At 61.6% G+C, this 12,337-nt stretch overlaps 1 long non-coding RNA gene across 1 annotated transcript in view; it reads right to left on the bottom strand.

The window, feature by feature from the left end:
* The window catches only part of LOC114487603 (uncharacterized), an 18,240-nt gene extending 7,684 nt beyond the window's left edge, over positions 1 to 10,556 (bottom strand). Inside the window, exons 1-2 of the long non-coding RNA XR_003682774.1 lie at positions 10,394 to 10,556; positions 8,931 to 9,002 (exon numbers count right to left, since the gene is read on the bottom strand). This is a non-coding gene — a long non-coding RNA (uncharacterized lncRNA). The remainder of the gene's footprint in view (positions 1 to 8,930; positions 9,003 to 10,393) is intronic.
* Between the last annotated feature and the right edge of the window lie 1,781 nt (positions 10,557 to 12,337).

Genomic DNA, 12,337 nt, shown 5'->3' with positions numbered 1-12,337 from the left:
CACGCACACACGCGTCACATCTCATGCGCACGGCACACACGCGTCACATCTCATGCGCACGCACGCACGCACACACGCGTCACGTTTCTGGCTTCATTTCACGTGCGCCTCCCAGCCCCGCACGGGCGCAGGGCCTGCCGCCCCCCGCCCACCACGTCACATAGGCCCCCCCCGGCCCACCTCACGAGCTGGTCCCACCAAGCGCCCACCTGGTCAGCCTGGGCCGGTGCTGACCTCCCCAGCTTCATACCTCCTACCCTGAAGTCGGGGGGCCCGGGAGCGGGGAAGGAGACATCCCGTCCGAGGCTGAGGCTGAGGGCAGCTCTCTGGGCCTAACCTTGCCGGCCTGGGGTCCCTACAAGGGCCTGTGGGGCTCCACACGGTGCACCTGGGCAGGAGTGGGGAGGGGGGACGGGGGCAGAGGGGGAGAGGGGTGGGGAAGCAAGGGGAGGGCTCCGTTCCTGCACACCCAGAGCAGTAGGTGGAACCTTCCAGAGCTGCTCTGCCGACACAGTTGAGCCTTTGGATTTGCAAACCCTGAGCCAACTGGCCGCCGGGAGAGGCTGACTGGGGTCCTGCTCTGTTCCCCCAGGAGACCCGGCAGGAACCTTGCAGGGCACATCCTTTCGGAGATGCTTGCGGCCCATTTGACATTGCCCTTGGTGTGTCCCCTCGTGTGTCTCCGTTACCCTCTGAGCCCCGGCCCCTCCCGCCCCCTCCCGCCCCCTCCCCGACCTGCAGCCCACCAGCCTCAGTGCAAATGCCGCGTCCTCAGGCAGCCAGCATGCTGGCTTCTGCACAACGCCGTCGACCCCCAGACTCCGCCCCGGGGGGGCTGTGCCGTCTCGCCTGTACCCACCGCGCCTAGGACGGGGCCCACACTCAGCCGGCGCTCAATAAACGAGTGGCCTGGACCAGCCTTTCTAGCCTTCCCTCCCATCTACAGGGCAGGGGTGGCGTTCCTGGACGGGGTTTTATCTGTTAAAACCCGAGTGGCCTCAGTGGACGACTGCTTCGCCCCGCGGCCGTGCTGATGTGCGTGGGGCTGGTGTGGCCGGCGGGGGCCTGGCCTCAGCCTATGTGGACCTGGGGACGTGGCTTTCAGAGTCTTTCTCCACTGGCCGAGGGTCGGCCTCTGCGGTGAGCACTGCCAGCCCCCGGGCCCCGGGGCAGGGTGTTGATATGCTTCCAAGAGACCAGAAGAGGCAGGCGCACAGGCCGGGCAAGGGGGCCACGGAGGGGCGTCCCACAGGGGGCGCCCTGCAACTGTCTGTGGAGTGGGCAGGGCCCGGGGGCAGGTGTGAACAGAGGCGGGGCACCCCCGACCCGGCTGGGCTGGGACGTGCCGTGGCCTGGCTCAGGGAGCCGCTGTCACTGCGGTCCCAGCAAAGGCGGTGCCCCGACTTTGCCCTGCAGGATGCAGAGGAAGCAAGAGTGCACACAGATGGGGCATCTCAGGTGCACCAATGCCCGGAAGACGCTTTCAGGGGTCAAGCCCGAGGCCCCCGTGTTCCCAGCAGGAGAAACAGACAGAAGCTCCGGGTGCTCGGCCGCCAGGCCCCGGAGAACACGGCTCCTCGGAGGGTCTCGGGTGAGCCCGGTTTCTACCAACGTGGGGGGCGGTGTGCTGGCACCCTGATCACACCCGCCCACAGTCGGGACAAACAGCACATCACCCCAAGCAGCTCAGCCTAAGGACGGCTTTGAAGAGGGGCATTTATTTTTAGAAAGTGTGAACTGGATCACAGCGACGCTGGTAAATTGCAATAAAAACAATGCAATCCCACCAGCAAACAGCCCACTTGGCAATGTGTCAATTTGTTCAAAATAAAGTGCAAAATGATTTTTGCACTAACACTAGCTTCAAAGGTCAGTGAGACCAGCCGAGGGGCATCCCCAGTGCGAGATGACGGACGCACACCCCAGCTCCGTGGCTGGCAAGCTGCCAGGGCTTTGCCTCAGGATCCCCTGTCCAGGCAGGTGCCCCGGGGTACGAGGCCGGGGCTGGGTACCTGGAGACACAGAGTAGCTCTCAGGCCCTCCTCCCAGGAGATCCAGACGACACCCGCCGTCTGGCAGAGGCAGAGGAGCCTCCCTCCCTCCGGTTCGCGCTGGGACTTTCAGTGGCGTCACAGTTAATAGGGATTAACGAGCAAGGCTTTCTGTGTGACCTGGATGTGCTTGGGCTTCAGACTGCGGCCAAACCAGGAAACTAGAACCAGAACATGCTGCTAAGAGGGGACAAAGGCCCAGAGAGGCTGAGGGGCTTGTCTGCGGTCACACAGCCAGTGTGCAGGGAGCGGCCATCTGGCTCCAGAGGGTGCGGCTGCCCCCTCACTGTCACCACAGGGGAGAGCATGGGGGCCCTCCCCCTGTGGCCTCTCGGTGGGGACTGCGGGCCCGTATGGGCCCTCCTGAGCCACCGGGAGCTCAAGCTCTGGGGCAGGCTGTCTGGGCCGCCCTTCGTGGGGCTGAAAGGGAGCAGAGCCTGCAGCACGGGACACCTCTGTGCCCGTGTCTCCTCCACCACCTGGCAGACGTCGTGCTGTGGGCGGGGCTGGCACAGAGCCAGGCCAGGTGAGGCTGCCGCCCACCGAGGGTGCTGCCCACGCCCGCCGAGGCTGAGGTCGCCCACAACCTGGGGCCTCATCCCCACTTCCAAACGCTCCTCCAGCGTAGCCGCCCCCCAGGACACAGCCCCTCCTCGGGAGGCCTTTGTTTCACCGCTGCGTCCAGGGCTTTTCCAGGCGGTCACCAGAGGAGCTTCGGCTCATGACCTGGAGTTTCTAAGCAACTCCTTCCTCCTCGGGGTGGGGGGCGGGGGCTGAGGCGGACCCCAGTTTCCCGAGCTGCCCATCTGGGAGCTGAACGAGGCTTGTCTCGGGGGAGGAAACGCCTGCGCTCTCTGGTGGACAAGGGTGAGGGGCAAGGCACGCTTGCTCTGTGTCCGTGGGCCAGCTGCTCAGCCCCTCCGTGCCTCAGTCTCCTCCTGGACGGAGAGCAGCTTGCAGAAGAGGGCATATGGCATGCAGCGCAAGAACGCGGGTGCCGCGGGCCCGGCCGGAGTCAGGGCTGCTCCACACACGTCCCGGCCCCCCCTCCACCCCGGCCCCTTGAGGCCTCGCAGACGTGGTCCTCGCCGCAGGCGCTGTTTCCAGGGCTGAATTTCGTCGAGACAGTCACCCCATTTTGCTAATGGATGAAACTCTGTCTCGTTTTTATTAATAATGGCCAGCAATGTGTATATTATCCACTTGCCCTCTGCCCGCTGGGACTTCGCTCACAAACTGATTTTCCTAAACTGTGACCCAAGATGCCACGCGTGGTGGGGTCTCTGCGCTTGACACCCCAGCAGAGGCGAGGCCACCGCGAGGCCGAGAGCCAGTGCAGACTTAACTCTGAGTATTTTGCCTTTAATTACAACAAACTAATAAAGATTTCAGAGATGCTCTCATTTTAACAGAATGCAGAGTTATAATTGGTGTCCTATTTTAAGCAATGTAATTTCCCATGACCTGTTTTCTAAATTAACAGAGTAATAAAGGTGTGGGCTGCCGGGGGGCCGGACTCTGCAAAGGTGCCAGGCCCGCGGCCCCGTTTAAACGGGCGTCTCTTACTCATATGTTTGCGTACAGAGAGGCTGAATTCGATAAATTTCTCTCCTATCCCATCCAAGGAGCCCCGGATTTTAAATCAAAGAAAATGAACAAGGAATCGTGAAGATCTATAAAATCACTACTGAAAGCCATAACTCACGACAAATCTGTTTGAAATCCTTTGCGTTTCTGGAATGCCTGGCAGGGCACATGCCAGGAGCTGGACCCACCCTCCTAGGACCCTCTGGTACCCACGGATAGAATGGGGTGGGGGTGCTGCTCTTCCAGGGAGACTCCCCCCACAGGCCACGTTCCCTTGGCGCCCTGGACCGCCAAAGATGGGGGGAGGCAGGCGGGGGAGGGGCAGGAGTGTCGGGGGTGGGAGGTGGGGAGAGGGCATCACCTGCCCTCCTATCTGCCCTTTGGCTGGTTGGCCTGTTCCTGTTTGGGCTGTGGGCAGCCCGTGGGGAAAGAGCCTGGCTGGACAGACACCCTTGGGGTGCTGGTGGGGGCAGGGAGTGTCCGGCCTCAGTTTCCCCATCTGTAAAATGGGGGGGAGGGGGAGGAGGACCACTGCCTGGAAGGCTGCAGGGAGGATCCTGGGGAAACAGCAAGTTAAGTGCCCCTTCCTCCCTTTCCCCTTCCTTCTCTCCTCCCCCTTCTCTCTCTTCCCCTCCCCCTGCCCTTCCCTCCCCTCTCTCTCCCTCTATTTGCTTAGAGGCCCAACTCCAGCCACCATCCAAGAGTCTATTCTTTCCCACAAAGCTCCAACCTCTGCTTTTAAACAAGGACAGAAGGAAGTTTCCAAATAACACATACACAACAAAAAAAAACTTTTGAGAATGGCAGAAGAACAGAACACAACCCTCTCCCAAGTTCACATAGGAGACTAAAGGCAGCCCCAATTTCCTCGGAAACGGGAGACCAGTCAGTCTTCATTCACGGGCACCTTCATCCCGTCCCCAGCTCCCAGGACGGCCCAAGACCCACGGAAACTCCTCACCCGACTCCGAACGTCCTTGGGTGGGTAGAAAGGGACCCAGCCTGGAGCCGCAGGGGAAGTCGGGGAGGACCATCAGGGGCTCCTTGGGGGCAGTTCCACCCAGATCCATCCAAGGGATCAGAGGGGTCACCGTTAACCCAGCGCCACCTGAGTGCCCTGCCAGCGGTCCCCACTTGGGGCAGGGAGAGAAGGCTCTTGGCGGACTCGACCCCAAGGCCACTCTGGAGAGGAGCCCAGCTGCTGCAGAGGCCTGGTCTGTGAGCCCCCGCAGATTTGGGGGCACCAAGTTCGGCCCTGGGGATCCCTGGCTCCTGAGTGGCAGGACCCCCACTACCTCCCACCTGCAGCCCCTCACCTGTTCCACCTGCACAGGGAGGCGTGCGGGCTGGGAAAGCCACTGGGGTCCTGCTGGCTTCGGGGCAGGACTCCTGTGAGCCCCACCCTGATCCACAGCCCCAGCCTCTCCTCTGTCCTCCCTAACCCCCTACAGCTCCCCCCAGAACTTCCCGGCCAGACTCTGCTCCCTCAACAGCGTCTCCCTCCCCACCCCAGCTACCAGCCCCTCCAGCCCCTTCCCCGTGGCGACCAGCAGCTCTACTTACAGGGAAATCAGGGCTCAGCGGCTCCCAGCTGGCCGCTGCCCAGCCCCCATCTCCCCCGACCTTGGCCGCTGCTGTCTAAAGGGATGTCCTGGTTAATCCTGCTCTGAGCTGGATTAACTTCCAGAGATAAGGCCTCCGATTCGATTCACATGCAGCACCATTTGTGGTGGTGGTCAGGTGAGTGTGGACCCCGGGGAGTGGGAGTTATTAAGGGCAGACGAGCTCCCTGGGAACGGCTGGGAGTACTGGCCATCCACTCCCCTCGCCGTGGCCGCCAGCTGCTGGAAGGAGCATCTCCGCAGGCGGCCCACGGCGGGCAGCACCTGCCCCGTCAGAGCCCAGTGCGACGAGCTCCAGCCCCCGGAGCTGACCTCCCGGGCAGCTCTTTCCTGGGCCCTCCCCAGGGGCATTCGGAGCTCCTGGCCCCTTGGTGGCTCACAGGACCATGAGTGACTCCCTTGCTGGCTCAAGGTCAAGGGTCCTTCCACAGCCCCCCAGACCTCTTCCTGCCAGACCTCTGGCCAAGCAGCGGGCAATGGTGACCAAGAGAGCCTGGGATGACCCTGGGCTTCCAGCTGGAGGCCTGTGAGGTGAGGCTCCTGCCCCCAAAGAGGTTTGTCTGGCTGGATAACAGACCAGCAACACGACCTCACAAAGACAGCGGAAACCATGGAAAATGCACGGTGCAGACGGGACGAGAAGAGTATGGCTGCTCTCCGGGTCCAGAGGCCCTCCCCCCGGGAGCTTGTCAGGCCTCAGGCCCCACCCCACCCCTTAATCCTGCAGGTGATTCCAGCGCAGGTTTAAGTGTGAGAAGCACTGCTGCCCTTGAACCTTCCGGGGTGGCTGGCCTGGCTGGGGGCCCTGCAGGATGGGTAGGGCCATGGAGGAGGCAGCAGTGGCCCCTGAACTAGAGCGCCGTCCAGGGCCTGAAGTTCCACATCTCATGGCAGGACACTGGTGCAGCCGCTGTCTCATCATACTCCTCTTCAAAATCAAGAAAACCCTCCCAGAGGTGCCCACACGCCTGGGTACCAGGGCGTGTGCCCACCACTGTTGCTTCCCCAGTTTAAAGAGGGCAGGGAACCATGTCCCCACTGAATCCCTAGCTCATATGCCCAGGCCTGGGGTTCAGCAGGTGCTCAGGGATCTCATGGAGGATGGATGGATGGATGGATAGATGGGTGGATGGAAGGATAGGTGGATGGATGGGTGGATGGGTGGGTGGATGGATGGATGGATAGGTAGGTGGATGGATGGATGGATCGAAGGATAGGTAGGTGGATGGGTGGATGGATGGATAGGTGGGTGGATGGATGGATGGGAAGGTGGATGGATGGATGGATAGGTGGGTGGATGGGTGGATGGATGGAAGGATAGGTGGGTGGATGGGTGGATGGGTGGATGGATGGATGGATGGATGGATGGATGGATGGATGGTGGATGGATGGATGGGTGGGTGGATGGGTGGGTAGGTGATGAATTGATAGCTTTAGTTTCCAGAGAGTAAGAAAAAGATGACATTAAAATGCAAGATGAGCCCTCCTACACTGTCAAGGGGAATGTAAAATGCAGCCACTTGGGAAAATGGTCTGGCAGTTCCTCAAAAAGCTAAACATAGAATTAGCCTATAACCCAGCAATTCCATCCCTAAGTGTATATCCAAGAGAAAGGAAAACATACATCCACACAAAAACTTGTCCATCAATGTTTATAGCAGCTTTATGCACAATGGCCAAAAGTGGAAACAACCCAAATGTCTATTACATTATGAATAAATAAAATGTGGTCTATCTATACAAAGGAATATTATTCTGCCATGAAAAGGAATGACACACGTTACAACAGGGATGAGGCCTGAAAGCATCATGAGAAATGAAAGAAACCAGACAAGATTCCACCTGTTGTATGATCTCACCTTTATGAAATGTCCAGAATAAGCAAATCCTGAGAGACAGAAAGTAGGTTAGTGGTTGCCAGTGGCTGAGGGAATGGGGGGATGGAGAGTGATAGTTGGGGTGCAGGGTTTATTTGGGGGGTGATAAAAGTGTTACAAAATGGACTGTGGTTATGGCTGCACAACTCTGTGAATATACTAAAAATGGTTTAATTGTACACCTTAAGTGAGTGAATTGTAGGGTACATGAATTATATCTCAGTAAAGCTGTTATAAACAAAGCAAGAAAGTCGGAATTTCCTGGCAGTCCAGTGGTTAGGACTCTGTGCTTCCACTGCAGGGGGCCTGGGTTCAATCCCTGGTCGGGGAAGTAAGATCTAGCAAGGCCCGTGGCACGGCCCCCCCAACAAAAAAACCAAAAAAACCACACACCAAGGAAGGGAGGGAGGGAGGAAGGAAAGAAAGGGTTAAACCACAAAAAGTCTGCTGGTAAAGCCCCATCTCTCCTCCTCCCCAGGGGGTTGGGCTTGAGTCAGCCCTGGAGGACCTGGGCTGGGCCTTGGGTCGAGGGCCATGTATGTAGCCAGCTCTGCAGTCACCATGCTGCTGGCCAGGCCCAACCACTCGGCCACGTTGCCTCCTGCTGGGCTTTGTTCCTGGGCCCAGATCACCTTGTGTCCCAGAGGCCAGGATGAGGGACACCCTGCGTCGCGTCCCTGCAGGCCCTCCCCTGCCCTTCCAGGGGCTCACCAGCTGCAGGGCCCCGTGTGCCTCAGGGGGGTTCGCTCAGCCCTGGGGTGCAGCTACCTGGCCTGTGTGCTTCAGAAACGCTCACCGGGAGCTGGGCTCTGACCTCTGGTTAGAAACTGGACGGCCGGAGCCACAGACTGGCCGCTGGATGAACCTCCCCCAGGCCTGGAGGCCCCCTGGCTGTGGGCTGTGTGGCTAGGGGGCTGGGCGTGAGCAGGCACCCAGCCTGGTCCCTGCCCTGCGGAATTCTGCCCTCGCCAAGGACATTGCAGGTACCTAGGAGGGTCGGCTTACCAAGGCTTTAGTCTCTGTAGGGACACTGCCCCTCCTGCAAGTGGGCGAGAGCAGTGCTGGGCAGAGGTGCTGCTGGACGGGTCCCCAGGGCCGGTGGGCAGGCCTGGGGCCCAGCCACCCGGCCAGATGCCAGAGGGTGCAGGGCACAGCTGTGGGAGGCCGGAGGGGCCGGGAGTTTGCAGATGCTCTCGGGTCAGAGGTTTGGCTGCAGCTGTGGAAATGCCCCCACTCTGAGCGGGGCAGCAGGAGGAGGAGGGGTCTCTCCCTGGAGGAGCAGGAGGAGGGAGGAGGCCTGGTGTCCTGGTGTCACACATCCCTCCCAGGTGCACTCGGGACCTATCGCCACAGGCACTCGGGACGGCTGCCCCCAAAGCGGGCCCCCTCAGCCTTGCACACAGACCCTCCCATACCTGCCAGGGGAGAAGACAGTGGCAGCTACAGAGCCTGGAAAAGCCAGCCCCGCCCATCCCCCAAAGCCGATCTGGCCCAACGCCCGAGAGGTCAGGAAACTAAAGCCAGAGGAGGCTTTGGGAGACACGTGGCGAGCGGCTGTTGGGGTCCAGATCAGGATCCCGTCCTGGCTGCCAGGCCCCCGGCACAGGCCCTTGTGGTGGTGGACAGACGTGCCCACCTGTGGGTCCATCAGCAGCTCCAGCTCCCCCAGCCCAGGACGCAGCTTCCACCACCCCAATGCCTCCAGGAGGCCAGGCCACGGCACTGGCCGGCGCCCACCGTTCGGGAGCCCCGCCCACAAAGCTCCTCTGCACTGCAGCTTCTTCCCAACACACCTCGTTTCCGTGGTGACGCTTCTGGGTCTTCCCTGCCTCGTCCCTCGGCGTCCCGGCATCACATGGTGAGGCCTGGCCGGGCACAGCAGGAAGAGAGTGTGAAGCGACCGCCAGCCACACCCTGAACACACCGGCCACGTGGGGACACCTGACCGCCAGGCAGGGGTTCCCTCCCAGGCTCCACAACAAGCCACGCGGGTCCTGGGGTCACCGCTTCCTCCCTGGAGGCCTTTGGAGAACCGGACAGGCCGGGTGCCACGGCTGGCTCTACACAGCCTGTCCGGCCAGCTGCTGGCCTCCCTCCGTACTCCTGACCCTCCCAGGCCCCTCGTTCTCTCCTTAATCTCCAAACACCACAGAGGGTCTCCCCGGTGGAGCACACCAATCGCCATCCCCCACTTCCAGGAGAAGAGGTCTCCGTGCGGACCGTCCAGCCCGGTGTCCTGGGGGTGGCCCTCAGGCCAGGGAACCAGCACCCGGGGTCAGACCCCGGGCCCCCCCAGGGAGACATGCATTTCACACCCGCCCCCGGCACCCCTGGCACGACGGGGTCCTCTTGACGACTCCAGCAATCGGGGGCCCTTCCTCCCTGCCTTCGCTCGCGCTGCCCTCTCCGGACACCCCGCCCCAGGCTCGCCGAGTCCCCTGGGCTCTCCGGGACACCCGCCCACCCGCACTCACGGCTGCTGCCGAATCCAGCCGCGCCCACGACTGCGGGTCCCTAGGCTGCTCCCACAGCTCGCCCAGCCCGCTCCCGGGGGTCCGACCTCAACCCCGGAGGCTCCTGAGAAGGTTCTGGGGGCTGCCCTCCAAAGGCTTTTCAGTGGAGCCCACCCCCCTTCTGTCCAGCCCTCCTTCCTCCCCAGGGCAAGCCCCTCGATACCAGGAACCTGGGCTGACACCGTCCCCAGCTGATGGAAAACCCCGCATCCCGTCACCCCAGGACCTGCTCAAACGCCCTCCACCTGCTGACCTCGGCCACGGTCTGGGCAAGAGCGCAGCCCCTGCCGCCAGGACGGGGTCTCAGGAGACACGGGGCGGGGAGGAGGGAGGGTTCCCAGGCCGAGCGCCCAGCGGGAGCTGATCTGGGGCCTCCCCCGCCCCAAGAGGATCCCAGGTTAATCACACTTCCACTTAGTTCTCAGCCAGCACAGAGGAAGCGGGCTCCATCCCTCCCCTCTCTCCTCCGTCTGTACCCTGTGCATCTCCTGCCCACGTCCCACGTCCGGAACAACTGCTACCGGCCACCCAGGCCCCAGGGGACAGGTTGGGCTTCCCCTCCTCAGAGGGGCTGAGATCAAGTCACTGTGTAGCTTTTCACGGAGATGCTCTTTGCCGTGTGGAAGCCAGAGGGGGCTCAGCGCAGGCACGAACGATTCCGCCTCCACGGCTCGCAGCGTGTCTGTCTCAGCTGGGGCCACGGCCCCTGAGGTCACGCACATGTACTCACACACGCTACTCACGGGGAGACGGGTGTCAGGCATGTCTGCTCTGTGCACTCGTAGGGGGTTTCCTCTACTCTTCTGCTTGGTGATGCTGAGCAGATGTTAGAGATTGGCTTTGGCTCCAATGCCTTTGGTTTCTTGATCCTGACGGGACACTGACAGCAGAGTCAAAGTCTTTGATGTCCTGAAATAAAGGAGATTTAACAAATCTCCAGAATGTTTGTTCCAATTTCTCATCCACCTCCACCCACAAGGAAAATGGTGACCTTCACCCACGTCTCTTTGGAAATTAGAACTGGCCTCCCACCCCCATCCCCTGTGGCCGGTGGGCCCGCTGAGTCCCCCTGGGCTGCCCGCTCCAGTCGTGCTCTCCCAGCCTGTCCGGGGCAGGGCAAACAGGACCCCGGGTCCCAGACGAGCCCTGCCAGGCCCCCACACTGGTCCTCCCCGCCGAGACCCGCCCGTCCAGGGACATAGCGTCCGGGGTGGGGAGACGGTGCTGCGGGCGGGCACCACCACAGCCAGCTTTGGGGACAAGCCCAGGACCCCTCTTGCTCTCAGATCTGGACTCTGAAACTTATCTAGGTGCCACTGCCAACTTCTCTGGTTTGAAATTCTCCTTAAGTTTTTTTTAAAATTATTTATTTATTTATTTATTTTGGCTGCTCCGGGTCTTAGCTGCGGCGCGCGGGCTCCTAGCTGCGGCGCGCGGGCTCCTAGCTGCGGCGCGCGTGCGGAACCCAGTTCCCCGACCAGGGATCGAACCCCAGTCCCCAGCGTTGGCAGCACGGAGTCTCAGCCACTGGTCCACCAGGGAAGTCCCTCCTTAAGTCTTTTTTAAGCAAAAATAAACACTGACACCAATCAGAGAGGACCTTCCCACCACCTTCTTCCCGTGGAGGGGACTGGCCAGGCACTGGCGCAGCCTCGGCTCCCCACAGCCTGGCAGTGACACCAGACCCCTCACACCACAGGTCCACCCCAGCGCCACGGGCCTGCCAGGCAGTCCACAACGTGGCAGAAGCCCAGCATCATCGCGCTGGACAAGCCTTGCCAGTGACATCAAATTTGCTTCGCTGACCAAGAACCCAGGGCTGAAGACCAGCCCTGGTCCCTCGGGTCCGCCGGGTCTCGGGACCCTGGTTGGCGGGCGACGCAGCGGGCATCCGAGGACGTCCCAGCTGGGCTGCAGTCTGCGCCCCCACCATCATCCCCCCGAGCAAGGGGCACTCCCAGCGGGGCTCAGGCAGGCGAGCAGGGAAGTTACGTGCGCCGGCCCAGCCCGGGTCTGGGGTCTGCCGCGGGGTGGGTGACGGCTGCTTCCAGTTCCCTGCTTGCGCACACGCTCACAGATATTTGCACACCTGTGCGCGCACACCGGGCACAAAGACACTTCCACCCTTACCTCAGGGATCACCAGCTTGGGCCTGACGGAAAGAAGAGAAGAAGGGGTGACTTGCCAGGCAACCAGCCGGGGGTTGCCATGGCATCTCGGAGACCGCCGCCGGGCCAATCGGGGCGGAGTGCGGGCTGGCATCCGTCAGCAGGCGGAAGAGGCGAGCGTGGCAAGCACCGCACACACGCACGCGTGCACAGGCGCACGAGGCTGAACGTAGACCGCGGGCCTGACGAGGACAGCGCGCCTCATGAATATTCATCGTGCAAAGCCAATTAACCACTTGGCCGCTGGATTCTCCCCCCCTGGGGCAGGCCCCGAGGGCTCGCCACCCAGAGGGGAGGGGTCCACGTGGTTAGACCCCTTCGCTCTTGCCAGACCTGGCCCTGACCCAGGGCATCCCAGCGGTCCTGCAGTCGGCCACCTGGTCCCCCCGCAGGATTCAAATTCCCACCCAGGAGCCAAGCACAGCACAGTGGGCTTCCCAAAGGACACGTCCAACTGTCCACTCCCTCCCTTACTCCACAATCCCTGATTGGGGCGGTGACAGAGCAGTGACCCCAGCC

This window comes from Physeter macrocephalus, chromosome 14 (assembly GCF_002837175.3).
Source record: "Physeter macrocephalus isolate SW-GA chromosome 14, ASM283717v5, whole genome shotgun sequence".
Taxonomy (NCBI): domain Eukaryota; kingdom Metazoa; phylum Chordata; class Mammalia; order Artiodactyla; family Physeteridae; genus Physeter; species Physeter macrocephalus.
Note: the sequence above shows the minus strand (reverse complement) of the source record. Positions and strands in the feature narration are given on the sequence as shown.